The 17703-nt window shown below is 42.4% G+C and overlaps 1 pseudogene; it reads right to left on the bottom strand.

Annotated features, from left to right (window-relative positions):
* Positions 1 to 592: 592 nt before the first annotated feature.
* The window catches only part of LOC138096996 (uncharacterized), a 59955-nt pseudogene continuing 42844 nt past the window's right edge, over positions 593 to 17703 (bottom strand).

Genomic DNA, 17703 nt, shown 5'->3' with positions numbered 1-17703 from the left:
AGGGAAGAGAGTGTGAAGGTCCCAGTCACTAAAGATGGAGTGTCTGCAGGTGAAACTCAGCAAGACGCAAAATTCTGGTCTGAATTATAACACTCAGACAGTAGCTTCAAGGCCATACATTCATCCATGAACGAGGTGCCCTGGAAGTTCTCATCAACAGGTTGTGACATATTTCAGCATATATCAACTGAACTGTGATTGAACAGAGTTAATGTCGCTTCCAGGAATTCCATGCCATCTGGAGAAATGTGACTGGGCTAAAAACAAGCATTTCTGGAGAAGGCCGTTGAGATTCCTCTTTTCACTGTCCCTCCCAGATTCCTCTCTGTAGACCAATCCAAGAATTGCAGGGTTCTTGGCACTGAGCTTCAGAGCTGGAAGTACTTTGATGATGCCTCTGGCATAAAACGGGCTCTCAGGTGGCCTAGTGGTAAAGAGTCTGCCTGACAAATAGGAGACATGGGTACCATTCCTGGGTCGGGATAACGCCCAAGGAAAGAAATGGCAACCCACTCCAGTCTTCTTGCCTGCGAAATCCCATGGACAGAAGAGCCCACTACAGTCACAGGGTCGCAAAAGAGTCGGACATGACTTAGCAAATAAACAACAGCACAGCTAGCATAAAACACCTAAGACAGAAAGAGCCAACCCTTGCGGGGCTGCCCACAGCCAGAGCCCCATCTGCACTCTGGGTTTGCGCTCAGCTCCCCCGCAGCCCTGTGTCACTGTGTGACTCAGAGCACAGTAGTACACAGCCGAGTCTGATGCTTGCACTGCCCGTTTCTGCAGGTGGAAGGACCTGTCACTCTGAACAAGAGTGGCCTGAAAACCTTCACTCTTTGGCTTCGGGTCTGACATCGAGCCCTTCAGGAGGAGTTGAGGAGCTTTGTTGAGATGCTGGATATACCAGACATGATAGGGAGCAAAACCAGCAGTCTGGTAAGTGCAGTTCAGGGTCATGAGAGCCCCCTCTGAGACAGTCACTGGGCCTTCTGTCTGGTTCACTGAGTCACCATTGGTCCCTCCTGGAAGAGAATCACTTTGTTATCGTAGAAATGTACTGGAGGAGAGTTTTCAGCCAGAGAAGAAAAATAAAACTTACCTGAAATCATAGAAAAATGAAAAATCATTAACATTTACTATAAAATGTTACTTACTGAATATTAAGATGATCAGAAGAACTGAGTGAGTGGCAGAATGCACGTTCGCAAAAGAAAACGATCCTTGTTCTCTGCAATACACCAGTCTAAAAAATCTAGTATCCATCTGGATGTTACAGAAGCTCCTCCCTCAGAAACTGAGACCCCTTTCTGTACTGCAGCAATATTCTGCCTTGTGGCTACAAAGTAGTCAAGTGAAACCAGCTCCTGAATACAGTGAGGAACCGCATCTGAAGGAAGCCCCGCCCTCTGGTGGTGATCGTGAAAATTGCACCACAGTCTGGTCTGACGTATTCCTCCTGATATTAGCTTGTGGGGTACATACAGGAGAGTGGGACAGGACCCTAAGAAGAGAGTCCTAAACATAAGCGTGCTTAGGGAGATATTCTACTATTACTTCCATAATTTTTTGCGTTGTACAGGTATCTCTAGCTTCGCAAGAAATCCCAGTTACAATTTCTAGATGGAATAGTCAGATTTCTTCCTTCCATGTGTCTCCAAGATTCCCATGAGTCAGAGAAGGATCCCCCGAATGGAAAGTGCTCCCTGCTCTCCTCAAGTTCTTTACCTGAACTAGCTCTGTTCATCCCTAAGACTCAGTCAACATGCCATGGAGGAAATCTTATCTACGGCAGGTGTCAAATAATGTGTGGTTAATGATAAGGTTATTAGTACATACCCTACCATCATAAAATGACACATTTGTAAAAATACCAAAAAATAAATAAATAAATTACCATTACTTTTTTTCACAGTTAAATGTAGAGTTGACCTTACAACTAGAAAACTGGATAAAATATATGAAACAAATCTTGGATCTTGTACATCAGGTAGCACAGAGACAAGGAAGACAGATGAGATGAGCACTGACATTGCCCAGCGTACTTCATGGAGGCAGCTTCCAGGCGCCAGTGCATGAGGGGTTTACCAAAACTGTCTCACTGTGGGATTGAGATGGAACCTAGAAATTTGTGGACCACTGTACAAGAGAGGAGGGATGTGGACAAAAAGAGAGAAAGGGAGAGACAAGGGCAAGGCGGTAGCATGAGGAGGGAGGAGATCCAAGGTGAATCCTGGGCTGAGTGACAATCTGCAATAAAAGAGAGAAACCTCAGTGAGTTTGGTAAACCTCCCTGAAAAGATCTCCTTTGGGGCCCCTGGACCATACTTGGATGATAGCACTTGTCATATTCTTGTTTTAATTCAACTAAGTATTTTTTTGAGAAATTCAAGTTCAGATGCTTAATATATTAACCAGGCTTGCTTCATTTCAAAGGCATGTGTGTGGTGTTTATCAGGCTCCTGTTTATTTATTTTATTAGAGACTCAGGAATCTCAGTGGAAAGAACTCTCTGCTCAGTGTCTATCAGCCTGTTCATCTAGGTTCCTGTGCAATTATTTGTGCAAGTGAACCCAGCAGAAGATATAACAAAGTCATTTCATAGCTGCTGCTTTTTCTAGGATTTACTTTATGGAAAGTATGGTTGTATTATGGTAAGAAGTCAAAACATTGTTCTTTGCTGACATAAACCATTTTAAGGCATGGAGACTTTGTGGCTGCAGTCAGGTGTGAGGTTGCCTCACATGGGTTTTCAGGGCAGTGCTGTCAATCCAGTAACGATGGCTATGACTTAGTTGAACTGACTAAGAGCAATTTCAAGAACAATCTTCTTCAAATGTACCTTTCCAACTACAGAGATTTTCTCACCAGTTAAAATGAACTCCTACTAAAGTTAAAGTTATTTTTTAATGCACAGCTGTTTGCTGAGTTGTCACTTGTTTTGTTTATGGCTGCCCTGGGTCTTAGCTTCAGCTTGTGGGATTTAGTTCTCTAACCAGGGACTGAGCTTGGGACCCCTGCGTTGGGAGTGCAGAGTCCTATCCCCTGAACCAAAATTCCCCCTAAAATTAGGGTCTTGCGTCAAGTTATCATGCTGCTAGGACCCTCTGGCTCAGCAGATCACCAAGGTGCCCTTAAACTTTTGTGCATGTTCAGGAATCCCTAGGCTCCAGCATTCACTCTGGAAATTTAAAGAGTTCTCTACAACATGTGAACCAAAAACCAGACATGATTCCTAGCTCAAATTGCCTTCAGTTGACTGAGGAGCAGGTAAGCAAAAAATTTTTAAAAAAAGAAATCCTCTGCCCTGTTTGTAGTCCCACTAGCCTGGACCCAGAGATGTGGAATGAGAGATCAGACCAGAAGTAGAAAGCTGATACAGTTACCACCAGGGAAATAAACCCTGCTTGAATGCTTTTTTTTCCACTGTAAGATTTATTTTTGTTTTTTCATCACCCTCTCCCTTTCTCTGGCCTGTTTATCAAGATGTTGAAGCCCCAGTGCTCAGGTGGCCAAGACCCAGTGTGCAGCACTCTAGGATGTTAGAGAGGATGTCTGCACTGAACTTCAGGTAGATGTCCAGACATCCACTCTGTTAAATGAGAATGGGGACTACCTCCTCCATGACCATTAAAACTATTCTAATTATTAAACTCTGTATTTTTATTGCTGTGTTTGTAAATTATGAGATGACAAATAATCAGTGTCTAGGCCACATCTCCCTGACTGCCTGGCAGTAAAACATATCTCTTTCCACACCTTCTGTGTCCCCCACTGTCCTTCCAGAAAGGCTGGTCCCCAAAGGCATGGACAGGAGTTCAACCTTCAGAGATACAGAGGGGATGCTCTGTGCACTGGGCATGATTGTTGCAGGGCACTGACCCAAAGGGCTCCACATTCCTGCTCATGAGCAGAGGAGTGGGGAGATGCTCCTGCCTTGGGAGTGGGTGATACTTTCTCCTAGTTTCTTGGAGCAGGTGAAAAGCTCACTCCACTCCAAAGACAGCTTATTGTAAGAGTACATAAACACTTTTTCCATATATCAGAAATATGACTGATGAATAGATTTCCCCTGAGGTGACATTATTATTGGCAAAGAGAATATCTTGTATCCTGTTTGAAGACCAACATGCCTGCAATATTTACCAACTGGACTGCTCTGACCCACAGGGCCATTGACAGAAGGATTATCTTGTGAGAAAACTCTCCCTCTGGAGCTTACTTAGGTAGCAGCATTGCTGTAGCAGCCATAGGGATGGAAAAGTCAAGGGAAGAGAGAATAAAGCTCTTACTCACTGAAGATGGAGTGTCTGCAGGTGTATCTCAGCAAAACATACAATCCTAGTCTGAATTATTAAAACCAGAGACTACCTTCCAGATCACACAGTCATCCATTAACAATGTTCCTGGGAGTTTTCATTAACAGGTTGTGAAATGTTTCAGCATATATCAACTGAATTGTCACTGAAGAGTTAATGACACTTTAAGAGATTCTGTGCCTTTAAGGGGAATGTGAATGGGCTGAAAACAGGCATTTCTGGAGAAAAGCGCTTAGGTTCCTCTTTACACTGTCCCGCCCCAGATTCTACTCTGTAGGGCAATCCAAGAATTCCAAGGTTCTTAACTCTGAGCCTCTAGAATAAAACTCTGTAGAGGTGCCCACAGCCTGACCGCATCTGTGCCCTTTGGTTTGTGTTCAGCTCCCCCTGTAGCCTCTCTCACTGTGTCACTCAGAGCGCAGTAGTATACAGCTGAGTCTGATGTTTGCACGGAGGATTTCTGCAGGTGGAAGGAGCTGTCACTCGAGATATGAGTGGCTTCAAAACCTCTGCTGGTCACCTTCTGGTTACCTAATGAGCTTTTCAGGAGCAACTCAAGTTCTTTGTTTTTGTACTGGACATACCAAAAAAGAATATCTGAATAGCTGGACTGGTAAGTACACTTCAGAGTCAGAGATGCCTTCTCGGGGATGATAACAACGCCTTCTGTCTGGGTCACCGAGTCTCCACTGGTCCCTCCTTTAAAAGAAAAAAGAAACAAACAAACAAACACAAACACACAGTAAAGACTTTGTTAAGTTGGATAAGGAAGAGGAACCATCTCTCGCATGATAGAGATTACATGACATCCTAAAACCAAGGAATATAACATCTTAGAAATTTTAAATGTTACTCACGCATTATCAACAAGGTCACAAGTCCTAAGCACAAAGCAGAGAGCATAGTTGGCTCAGAAGCGGTGGGAGGCTGAGTTTGGGGATACACGAAAGTTGAAAAAACTATTCCTCTAGTTTCTTAATTCTTTGTTGAAATCTTCAAGAAAATCTTGGTTCAAGTGTTATGCAAGACGAACTCCCCTACAAGATCATGCTGTAGGCTGAGCAAGAGAGAAAAGTTCTCAGAAATGAAAGATGAATTTATATCAAACCACCAACGAAAGGGAGCAGCGCCCTCTGTCGTTCTCTCTCTGTTCCTGCAGTCTTCTGTGCATCTTTTGGTATTTAGCCTGAAAAGGAGCTCAGTTCAGTTCAGTCGCTCAGTCGTGTCCGACTCTTTGCGACCCCATGAATCACAGCACACCAGGCCTCTCTGTCCATCACCAACTCCCAGAGTTCACCCAAAACCACATCCATTGAGTCGGTCATGCCATCCAGCCGTCTCATCCTCTGTCTTCCCCTTTTCCTCCTGCCCCCAATCCCTCCCAGCATAAGAGACTTTTCCAATGAGTCAACTCTTCACATGAGGTGGCCAGAGTACTGGAGTTTCAGCTTTAACATCATTCCTTTCAAAGAACACCCAGGACCGATCTCCTTTAGAATGGACTGGTTGGATCTCCTTGCAGTTACACTCTCAAGAGTCTTCTCCAACACCACAGTTCAAAAGCATCAATTCTTCGGCACTCATCTTTCTTCACAGTCCAACTCTCACATCCATACATGAACACTGGAAAAACCATAGCCTTGACTAGACGGAACTTTGTTGGCAAAGTAATGTCTCTGCTTTTGAATATGCTATCTAGGTTGGTCATAACTTTTCTTCCAAGGAGTAAGCGTCTTTTAATTTCATGGCTGCAGTCACCATCTGCAGTGATTTTGGAGCCCCCCAAAATAAAGTCTGACACTGTTTCCACTGTTTCCCCATCTATTTCCCATGGAGTGATGGGACCAGATGCCATGATCTTCATTTTCTGAATGTTGAGCTTTAAGCCAACTTTTTCACTCTCCTCTTGCACTTTCATCAAGAGGCCTTTTAGTTCCTCTTCACTTTCTGCCATAAGGGTGGTGTCATCTGCATATCTGAGCTTATTGATATTTCTCCTGGCAATCTTGATTCCAGCTTGTGCTTCTTCCAGCCCAGCGTTTCTCATGATGTACTCTGCATAGAAGTTCAATAAGCAGGGTCATAATATACAGCCTTGATGTACTCCTTTTCCTATTTGGAACCAGTCTGTTGTTCCATGTCCAGTTCTAACTGTTGCTTCCTGACCTGCATATAGGTTTCTCAAGAGGCAGGTCAGGTGGTCAGGTATTCCCATCTCTTTCTGAATTTACCACAGTTTATTGTGATCCACACAGTCAAAGGCTTTGGCATAGTCAATAAAGCAGAAATGGATGTTTTTCTGGAACTCTCTTGCTTTTTCGATGATCCAGCGGAGGTTGGCAATTTGATCTCTGGTTCCTCTGCCTTTTCTAAAACCAGCTTGAACATCAAGCTGTAGGCGTAGAAGGGAAATAGGTATCAGGGGTGAGCATATGGCTCAAGGAAGGAAGCACTATTTAATTTCTGCAGACTTCTCAATGGTTCCCAAGGCTGAGACAGTTAGTAATTCCTCTGTCTAAGATGCACAGAAATACAGTTCCCTTAAGGCTTTCCAGGCCCACCATCTATTGTCTGATCACACTGAGCAATAAGCTCATTTAGGCAACTTAAGTTACAGTGTGAGTGTGAAGAAAGACTGAACTGAGATAGATCTCTTGTCATTCCCCTCACTGGTCCCCTAGAACCAGGGGATGAGCTGTCTCTGCTTAGAATGTTCTTCCTTTCTGCCCAGAATCTTTGCCTAGGCAACTTTTTATTCCTTCTTTAAGAACCAATTTACATGCCAACTCCTTATGAAAGTACTGATCCAGTCCTTCAGGCTGAATTAGGACCCACCTCTCTTCCCACCATACCTTGTATGTGCATATATCACTGTCATTTCTACACCATATTGGAATCAATTGTGTATTGTTTTTCAAACTAGGTTTGATGCACCTGAGATCAGGAACTTAATCTTATTCATCTCAGTGGCCAACTTCTCAAAACACACAGAACACTAGTTCAGAGAAAATGGCTTTAAAAATTTGAAAAATGAATGAATAAGTGAATGAGTGGACATGTCTGGGTGTACAATGATCTGTTTATGAAATATAGTCTCTATGAGAAATAGTTCTCAGGCCTACGGTATGATGAGCTTCTTCCAGCGGCATGTCTACGGTCTGAACACAGGGGCATTAGGTATTTCCCAAAACTAAGGCACAGTTCTTCATATAAGAGACCACTCTCATCCTGACTATTTTAAAAATATTATAGCACCTTTATACATACAAGACTTAGGTTAAGTATAAACGTCTTTGGTTCACAGTTCTTAATCACCAAAGTGAAAGTCGCTTAGTCGTGTCCGACTCTTTGCAACCCCATGAAACTGTATGGGGCTCTCCAGGCCAGAATACTGGAGTGGGTAGCCTTTCCTTTCTCCAGGGATTTTCCCAACCCAGGGGTCAAACCTAGATCTCCCGCATTACAGACGGATTCTTTATCAGCTGAGCCACGAAAGCAAAGCTCTAGAATATGGAGTGGTAATCTATCCCTTCTCCAGCAGATCTTCCCAATCTAGAAATCAAATCAAGGTCTCCTGCATTGCAGGTGGATTCTTTACCAACTGAATTATCAGGGAAGCCCATGCACATAAAATACAAAATTAATAAAATTCATATTAAAACGTTAATGTAGAAGTGATATTTTACTGAAATTAAAGAGGTGGTGAAATCTTATTAGAAGAAAGCTGTAGATTGTGTCATTCAGTAATTCACCTGATTAAGATGATTTGGAGCTTAATGCACTATTGTCTGCTGCTGCTAGGTCGCTTCAGTCATGTCCGACTCTGTGCGACCCCCTAGACGGCAGCCCACCAGGCTCCACCCCCCACCCCTACCCCCCCACCCCACATCCCTGGGATTCTCCAGGCAAGAACACTGGAGTGGTTTGCCATTTCCTTCTCCAATGCATGAAAGTGAAAAGTGAAAGTGAAGATGCTCAGTCATATCCGACTCTTAGCAACACCATGGGCCGCACTCTACCAGGCTCCTCCATCCATGGGATTATCCAGGCAAGAGTACTGGAGTGGAATGACATTGCCTTCTCTGCACTATTGTCTCAATTACTGTGATTAGTGATTTCCAGTATTTTTACTTCTATTCAAAAATATCTATTTAAGTCAGCATTATATAACTCTATTATTGAACAAAGCATCAAAAATTCAGCACTGAAAAAAATACTCTGCATGTACTGCTACTCTTTTTTCTACTGAATTGCATGTTGATACATTCAAACTTTTAAAATGTTTAAAAATATTTTTAAAACTTTTATCCATTTAAAGACCTATGATGCTTTTATTTGTAAAGTGTCATTATTCCATTTGTCTTTAATTAGATTTGAAAAATGACATAACACAAAAGCTTCAGAAAGATGAGGAGTATTCTAAATTGGTCCAACAGATGATTAGAAATATTAGAAATATGATAGAAATTATTTAATTTGTTGTCATCAAACAAAAAATCCAAATCAAAAAATTCTAATGTAATTCCTACACCCTGTAAGTTGGCAGACTTTTTTTGTCCATAAAGGGTCAAATAGTAAATAGTTTAGGTTTTGAAGTCGTACAGTCTCTGCTACAACTGTGCTGGTATAGCACAAAGCATCCATGGTCAATGCATAAATAAATGAGCATGGCTATCTTCCAATAAAGCTTCATTTATAAACATAAGTATCAAGCTTCTTTGCCTTGTGGCTATCCTTTGCCAATTTCCGCTATACTCCAAAAATTTATTCATAAACCTCTAAAGATTACTTTTTTCCACTAAATATTATCATAGCTTTTTGAGGAGGCTTAAAATAAAGAACACATTAATGGATAGAAAAGAAGAAGGAAATTGAGTGATGCTAATGCCAAAGATCCTTCCTGGGTGGCTCAGCGGTAAAGAATCCACCTGCCAATGTGGGAGATGTGGATTCGATCCCTGGGTCAGGACGATCCCCTGGAGGAGGAGGTGGCAGCCCACTCCAGTATTCTCACCTGGAATTCCAGTGGAGAGAGGAGTCTTGCAGGCTACAGTCCATGAGGTCACAAAGAGTTGGACATGACTTAGCAACTAAACAATAACAACAGATGCCTAAGATACATTGATGCTGAGTTTTCAAGAATGAAAAACACAGATATGGATACTATAGTTACTATATATACTATACTATACAGAGTAGGATTGAAAATAGACCTTAAACAAATAATGAGAGAAACAAAAATAAATTACAAACCTGAAAATGCAGAGGTCTATAATTCTAAAAATATCCACTAAGCTTTCCTTAGCTACTGACTCTTGGACAAGTATACAAAAATGAGTAGGCATTTACTTTTTTTTTTAACTCTTTTGAAGCAAGGAAAAGAATTTTAGGAAAAGAAAAAAATAAGAAAATCACCTAAAATATCTCTGAATGGGTTATATAAGAGGAAAATAGTGCCTTTGACAAACTTAGTATTGTTGAAGAGGGAGGGAGAGACAGAGACAGACAGATTAGGGACACATAATGAAATGAAGTTGGAGAGGTAGCTTCTCTTTGTCCTAAGAGCAAATGGGGATCCAGGTGACTGACATGCTAACATCTGCACTCTGGCAAAATCGCTCTCGTTATGGAAAAGGGACTACATGGAAGAGTGATGGGGTGTGTCAAGTGTTGAGCAAGAGACTGAGATGGATTTTTAATGATGATTGTGGAGGTGAATTGGGTTGTGGGGATTGTGACATCTTCTAGAGGACTTTTAGGAACCAAAGTCAACAGAACTGGGAATTAGACTAAATACAGTATCTCAAAAATGAATATCACTAAACAAACAAACAAACAAAAACACTACATGAGTCTTAATATAGCCTAAATTGAGAGTACAGCAGAAACTGCTATTTGCCTATAGAATGCTCATTTTCTACTACTTCTAATAGAACTAATTTTTTTTTAATTTTTATTTTATCTTGGAATGTAGTTGATTGGCAATGTTATGTTAGTTTCAAGTGTACAGCAAAATGATTCAGTTACACATAAACATGTATCTATTCTTTTTCAAATCTTTTCCTACTTAGGTTATTACAGAATACTGAACAGTTTTCCCTGTGCACTGCAGCGGGTCCTTGTTGAATATATACTTTATTTTTTTATTTTTAACTGGAGGATAATTACTTTATACTCTAGCGATGGTTTCTGCCATACATCAGCATGCATCAGCCATAGACATACACACGTCTCCCCCCCCCTTAAACCTCACTCCCACCCCCCTCCCATTCCACCCCTCTAGGGTGTTACAGAGCACCGGCTTGAGTTCCCTGCATCATACAGCAAATTCCCACTGGCTGTCTATTTTACACATGGTAATGTGTATATTCCAGTACTGCTCTCTCAAATCTTCCCACCCTCTCCCTTCCTCACTCTGAGCAAAAGTCTGTTCTTTAAGTCTGTATCTCCTTTGCTGCCCTGCAAATAGGTTCATCATCACCGTCTTTCTAGATTCCATATGGATGCACTAACACATGATATTTGTCTTTCTCGTTCTGGCTTACTTCACCCTGTGCAATAGGTTTTAAGTTCATCCACCTCATTAGAACTGACTCAAATGTGTTCCTTTTTATAGAGGAGCTACCCCACATCCGAGGTCAGGGGCGGTGGCGGAGAGTGCCAGGCTGCGACAGCACAGGAATGGCCAAGAGGAGCTACCCCACACCTGAGGTCAGGGGTGGTGGCTGAGAGGAGCAACCCCATGTCCAAGAAGCGGTGGCTGTGCTGGTGCACGAGGGCCAAGAGGAGCTATTCCACGTTCAAGGTCAGGAGGGGCGGAGGTGAGGAGATACCCCTCGTCCAAGGTAAGGAGCAGTGGATGCGCTTTGCTGGAGCAGCTGTGAAGAGATACCCCATGTCCAAGGTAAGAGAAACCCAAGTAAGATGGTAGGGCATCAGAGGGCAGACACACTGAAACCGTAATCACAGAAAACTAGTTAATCTAATTACACGGACCACTGCCTTGTCTAACTCAATGAAACTAAGCCATGCCATGTGGGGCCACCCAAGATGGAGGGGTCATGTTGGAGAGGTCCGACAGAATGAGGTCCACTGGAGAAGGGAGTGGCAAACCTCTTCAGTATTCTTGCCTTGAGAACCCCATGAACAGTATGAGAAGGCAAAATGATAGGATACTGAAAGAGGAACTCCCCAGGTCGGTAGGTGCCCAATATGCTCCTGGAGAACAGTGGAGAAATGAAGGGACACTGGAGAAATGAACACTGAAGAAGCTGAAGTTGAACGGTTCTATGAAGACCTACAACACCTTTTAGAACTAACACCCCCAAAAGATGTTCTTTTCATTATAGGGAACTGGAATGAAAAAGTAGAAAGTCAAGAAACACGTGGAGTAACAGAAAGAATGAAGGGATGGAGCCAAAACAAAAACAATACCCAGTTGTGGATGTGACTGGTGATAGAAGCAATGTCCGATGCTGTAAAGAGCAATATTGCATAGGAACCTGGAATGTTAGGTCCATGAATCAAGGTAAATTGGAAGTGGTCAAACAGGAGATGGCAAGAGTGAACGTCAACATTCTAAGAATCAGCAAACTAAAATGGACTGGAATGGGTGAATTTAACTCAGATGACCATTACATCTACTACTGTGGGCAGGAATCCCTCAGAAGAAATGGAGTAGACATCACGGTCAACAAAAGAGTCCAAAATGCAATACTTGGATGCAATCTCAAAAACGACAGAATGATCTTTGTTCGTTTCCAAGGCAAACCATTCAATATCACAGTAATCCAAGTCTATGCCCTAACCAGTAACACTGAAGAAGCTGAAGGGTTCTATGAAGACCTACAATACCATTTAGAACTAACACCCCAAAAAGATGTTCTTTTCATTATAGGGAACTGGAATGAAAAAGTAGGAAGTCAAGAAACACCTGGAATAACAGGCAAATTGGAATGAAGCAGGGCAAAGGCCAATAGAGTTTGGCCAAGAGAATGCACTGGTCATAGCAAACACCCTCTTCCAACAACACAAGAGAAGACTCTACACATGGACATCACCAGGTGGTCAATATCGAAATCAGATTGATTATATTCTTTGCAGCCAAAGATGGAGAAGCTCTATACAGTCAGCAAAAACATGACCAGGAGCTGACTGTGGCTCAGATCATGAACTCCTTATTGCCAAATTCAGACTTAAATCGAAGAAAGTAGGGAAAACCACTAGACCATTCAGGTATGACCTAAATCAAATCCCTTATGATCATACAGTGGAAGTGAGAAATAGATTTAAGGGTCTAGATCTCATAGATAGAGTGCCTGATGAACTATGGATGGAGGTTAGTGACATTGTACAGGAGAGAGGAATCAATACATTCCTCATGGAAAAGAAATGCAAAAGAGCAAAATGACTGTCTGGTGAGGCCTTACAAATAGCTGTGAAAAGAAGAGAAGTGAAAAGCAAAGGAGAAAAGGAAAGATATAAGCATCTGAAGGCAGAGTTCCAAAGAATAGCAAGAAGAGATAAGAAAATCTTCCTCAGCGATCAATGCAAAGAAATAGAGGAAAACAACAGAATGGGAAAGACTAGAGATCTCGTCAAGAAAATTAGAGATACCAAGGGAACATTTCATGCAAAGATGGGCTCGATAAAGGACAGAAATGGCATGGACCTAACAGAAGCAGAAGATCTTAAGAAGAGATGGCAAGAATACACAGAAGAACTGTACAAAAATGATCTTCATGACCAATATAAACACGATGATGTGATCATTCATCTAGAGCCAGACATCCTGGAATGTGAAGTCAAGTGAGCCTTAGAAAGCATCACTACGAACAAAGCTAGTGGAGGTGATGGCATTCCAGTTGAGCTATTTCAAATCCTGAAAGATGATGCTGTGAAAGTGCTGCACTCACTATGCCAGCAAATTTGGAAAACTCAGCAGTGGCCACAGGACTGGAAAAGGTCAGTTTTCATTCCAATCCCAAAGAAAGGCAAAGGATGCTGAAACTACCACACAATTGCACTCCTCTCACACGCTAGTAAAGTAATGCTCAAAATTCTCCAAGCCAGGCTTCAGCAATACATAAACCATGAACTACCTGATGTTCAAGCTGGTTTTAGAAAAGGCAGAGGAACCAGAGATCAACTTGCCAACATCCACTGGATCATCAAAAAAACAAGAGAGTTCCAGAAAAATATCTATTTCAGCTTTATTGACTATGCCAAAGCCTTTGACTGTGTGGATCACAATAAACTGTGGAAAATTCTGAGAGAGATGGGAATACCAGATCACCTGACCTGCCTCTTGAGAAATCTGTATGCAGGTCAGGAAGAAACACTTAGAACTGGACATGGAACAGCAGAGTGGTTCCAAATAGGAAAAGGAATATGTCAAGGCTGTATATTGCCACCCTGCTTATTGAACTTCTATGCAGAGTACATCATGAGAAACGCTGGACTGGAAGAAGCACAAGCTGGAATCAAGATTGCTGGGAGAAATATCAATAACCTTAGATATGCAGATGACACCACCCTTATGGCATAAAGTGAAAAGGAACTCAAAAGCCTCTTGATGAAAGTGAAAGAGGAGAGTGAGAAAGTTGGCTTATAGCTCAACATTCAGAAAATGAAGATCATGGCATCCGGTCCCATCACTTCATTGAAAATAGATGGGGAAACAGTGGAAACAGTGTCAGACTTTATTTTTTGGGGCTCCAAAATCACTGTAGATGGTGATTGCAGCCATGAAATTAAAAGACGCTTACTCCTGGGAAGAAAAGTTATGAGCAGCCTAGATAGCATATTCAAAAGCAGAGACAGGGTGGTCCTAAGATGGCGGAGGAATAGGACTGGAAGACCACTTTCTCCCTCACAAATTCCTCAAAAGAACATTTCAACGCTGAGCAAACTCCACAAAACAACTTCTGTAGGCAGGCAGAGGACATCAGGCAACCAGAAAAGCAGACCATTGTCTTCAAAAACAGATTACAAACCCAACAGTAACTCCCCCAGCGGAAAAGCAGCACAGACGCCTGCATCCGCCACTAGGAAGTGGGGGCAGGGCAGGGACGCGCGGGAGGCGCGGGCTGCAGTGCTTTGTAAGAATGGGGCAGGAATGCCCCACACGCAACCAGAACGATCTAACTTGGTCTAGCAAACCAGACTGTGTGATAGCTACCACACGAAAAGCTTGAACATAAGACACCGCCAGGACCGAGCACAGAACAACGGATGGAACGGAAAAAGCCGGCTGCAGACCATCCCCCACCGGGGACAGGCAGCCAGAGCCGTAAGGGCTGGAAAGGGGTAATTGCAGACCCGGAGAGACTTTACCTACCTAACTGCAAGCAGACTTCTTTGCTAAGACTTCTGGGGGTGCTGGACAGTCACCATCTGCCTCACAAGGGGCGCCAGCGGTCCACCCAGAAAACTGAGCAGCAGAGGCAGAAGAGGCGACAAGTCGCAGTGATCGTGATTGCCAAACTCCTGAGATCCTCGGACCTGGGAAGGGCACAAAACGCAGTCCCAACCGAATCTGTGCCTCTGAGAGCTACCTGAGCGCCGAACCTGAGCGGCTTAGACCAGGGAAGTGCATGCAGCCCAGGGCCGGCCTCAGACGGTTCCCGGCTGAGCGTTGTAGAGCCAGAGCGGTTTCTGCGCCGCGAGAAGGGACAGGTCCAGGAGGGCTGAGACACTGTGTGCACACGACAGTGCTATTTGTTTGCAGCATCCCCCCTCCCCACAGCGTGACTGAACTAGTGAGCCTAAATAACCAGCAAACAGAAGAAGTTAAACAGAGGGAACCGCCTGGGAAGTGACCCCACACTGCCCACATCAGAGAAGGGCCAGATATATTTTTACTATTTTTAAAATCATTCACTTTTTTTTCTTTTCTTTTTTTAAATTGTTATCTTCTATTTCTCCTCTAATTTATATTTGTATAATCTACTATTACTATTCAAAAAAAAGAAGGCTTTTTTTTTTTTTAAGGCAAACACCATATATAGTCTTTGGGTGGTTGTTGTTGGTGTTTTTTTAATAATTCTTGTGGCTTTTTTTTTTCTTTTTTCCTTTTTCCTTCTGCTCCTTTTCTTTAATATTGTATTTTTGAAAATCCAACCTCTACTCTAGATTTTTAATCTTTGCTCTTTGGTTTTTGTTGTCAATTTTGTACATTTAAAAACCCAAACTTCACCACCCAATTTTACCTGAGAACGAGATTAGTGGCTTGATCACTCTCTCCTCCTTTGGACTCTGCTTTTTCTCCACCAGGTGGCCTCTGTCTTTTTTCTCCCCCATCTCTTCTCTATCCAACTCTGTGAATCTCTGTGTGTTCCAGACGGTGGAGAACACCTAAGGAACTGGTTACTGGCAGGATTTGTCTCTCTCCTTCTCATTTCTCTCTCTTATCCTCCTGGCCACCTCTGTCTACTTCCTCCCTCTCCTCTTCCCTGTATAACTCCGTAAATACCTCTGAGCAGTCCAGACTATAGAGCGCACATTAGGAACTGACTACTGGCTAGCTTGCTCTCTCCTCTTTTGATCTCACCGCATCTCATTCCAGTTACCTCTAACTACCCCCTCCCTCTTCTCTTCTCCTTGTAACTCAGTGAACCTCTCTGACTGTCCCTCAATGTGGAGAAACTTTTCATCTTTAACCTAGATGTTTTATTATCAGTGCTGTTTAGATGGAGAAGTCTAGAGGTTATTGTAAAAATAAAACTGAAAACCAGAAGCAGGAGGCTTAAGTCCAAAGCCTGAAAACATCAGAGAACTCCTGAATTAAGAACATTAAGCAATAGGAGCTCATCAAATGCCTCCATACCTACACTGAAATCAAGCTCCACCCAAGGGCCAACAAGTTCCAGAACAAGACATACCACGCAAATTCTCCAGCAACAGAGGAACACACCCCTGAGCTTCAATGTACAGGCAGCTCAAAGTTACTCCAAAACCTTTGACATCTCATAACCCATTACTGGTCACTACACTGCACTCCAGAGAGAAGAAACCCAGCTCGACCCACCAGAACTCCAACACAAGCCGCCCTAACCAGGAAACCTTGACAAGCCACTGATACAACCCCACCCACAGTGAGGAAGCTCCATAATAAAGAGAACTCCACAAATTACCTGAATATAAAAAGGCCACCCCAAACACAGCAATATAACCAAGATGAAGAGACAGAGGATTACTCCTCAGGTAAAGGAACAGGAGAGTTGCCCACCAAACCAAACAAAAGAGGAAGAGGTAGGAAATCTACCTGAGAAAGGATTCCAAATATTGATAGTGAAAATGATCCAAAATCTTGAAATCAAAATGGAATCACAGATAAATAGCCTAGAGACAAGGATTGAGAAGATGCAAGACAGGTTTAACAAGGACCTAGAAGAAATAAAAAAGAGTCAATATATAATGAATAATGCAATAAATGAGATCAGAAACACTCTGGAGGCAACAAATAGTAGAATAACGGAGGCAGAAGATAGGATTAGTGAAATAGAAGATAGAATGGTAGAAATAAATGAATCAGAGAGGAAACAAGAAAAACGAATTAAAAGAAACGAGGACAATCTCAGAGACCTCCAGGACAATATGAAACTCTCCAACATTCAAATTATAGGAGTCCCAGAAGAAGACAAAAAGAAAGACCATGAGAAAATCCTTGAGGAGATAATAGTTGAAAACTTCCCTAAAATGGGGAAGAAAATAATCACCCAAGTCCAAGAAACACAGAGAGTTCCAAATAGGATAAACCCAAGGCGAAACACCCCAAGACACATATTAATAAAATTAACAAAGATCAAACACAAAGAACAAATATTAAAAGCAACAAGGGAAAAACAACAAATAATACACAAGGGGATTCCCATAAGGATAACAGCTGATCTTTCAATAGAAACTCTTCAGGCCAGGAGGGAATGGCAAGACATACTTAAAGTGATGAAAGAAAATAACCTACAGCCCAGATTACTTTACCCAGCAAGGATCTCATTCAAATATGAAGGAGAAATCAAAAGCTTTACAGACAAACAAAAGCTGAGAGAATTCAGCACCACCAAACCAGCTCTCCAACAAATGCTAAAGGATATTCTCTAGATAGGAAACACAAAAAGGGTGTATAAACCCGAACCCAAAACAATAAAGTAAATGGTAATGGGATCATACTTATCAATAAATACCTTAACGTAAATGGGTTGAATGCCCCAACCAAAAGGCAAAGACTGGGCAAATGGATACAAAAACAAGATCCCTGTATATGCTGCTTACAAGAGACCCACCTAAAAACAAGGGACACATACAGACTGATAGTGAAGGGCTGGAAAGAGATATACCACGCAAATAGAGACCAAAAGAAAGCAGGAGTGGCAATACTCATATC

Source organism: Capricornis sumatraensis, chromosome 2, assembly GCF_032405125.1.
Source record: "Capricornis sumatraensis isolate serow.1 chromosome 2, serow.2, whole genome shotgun sequence".
In the NCBI taxonomy this organism is placed as follows: Eukaryota; Metazoa; Chordata; class Mammalia; order Artiodactyla; family Bovidae; genus Capricornis; species Capricornis sumatraensis.
This window is presented reverse-complemented; position numbering and strand designations above follow the sequence as displayed.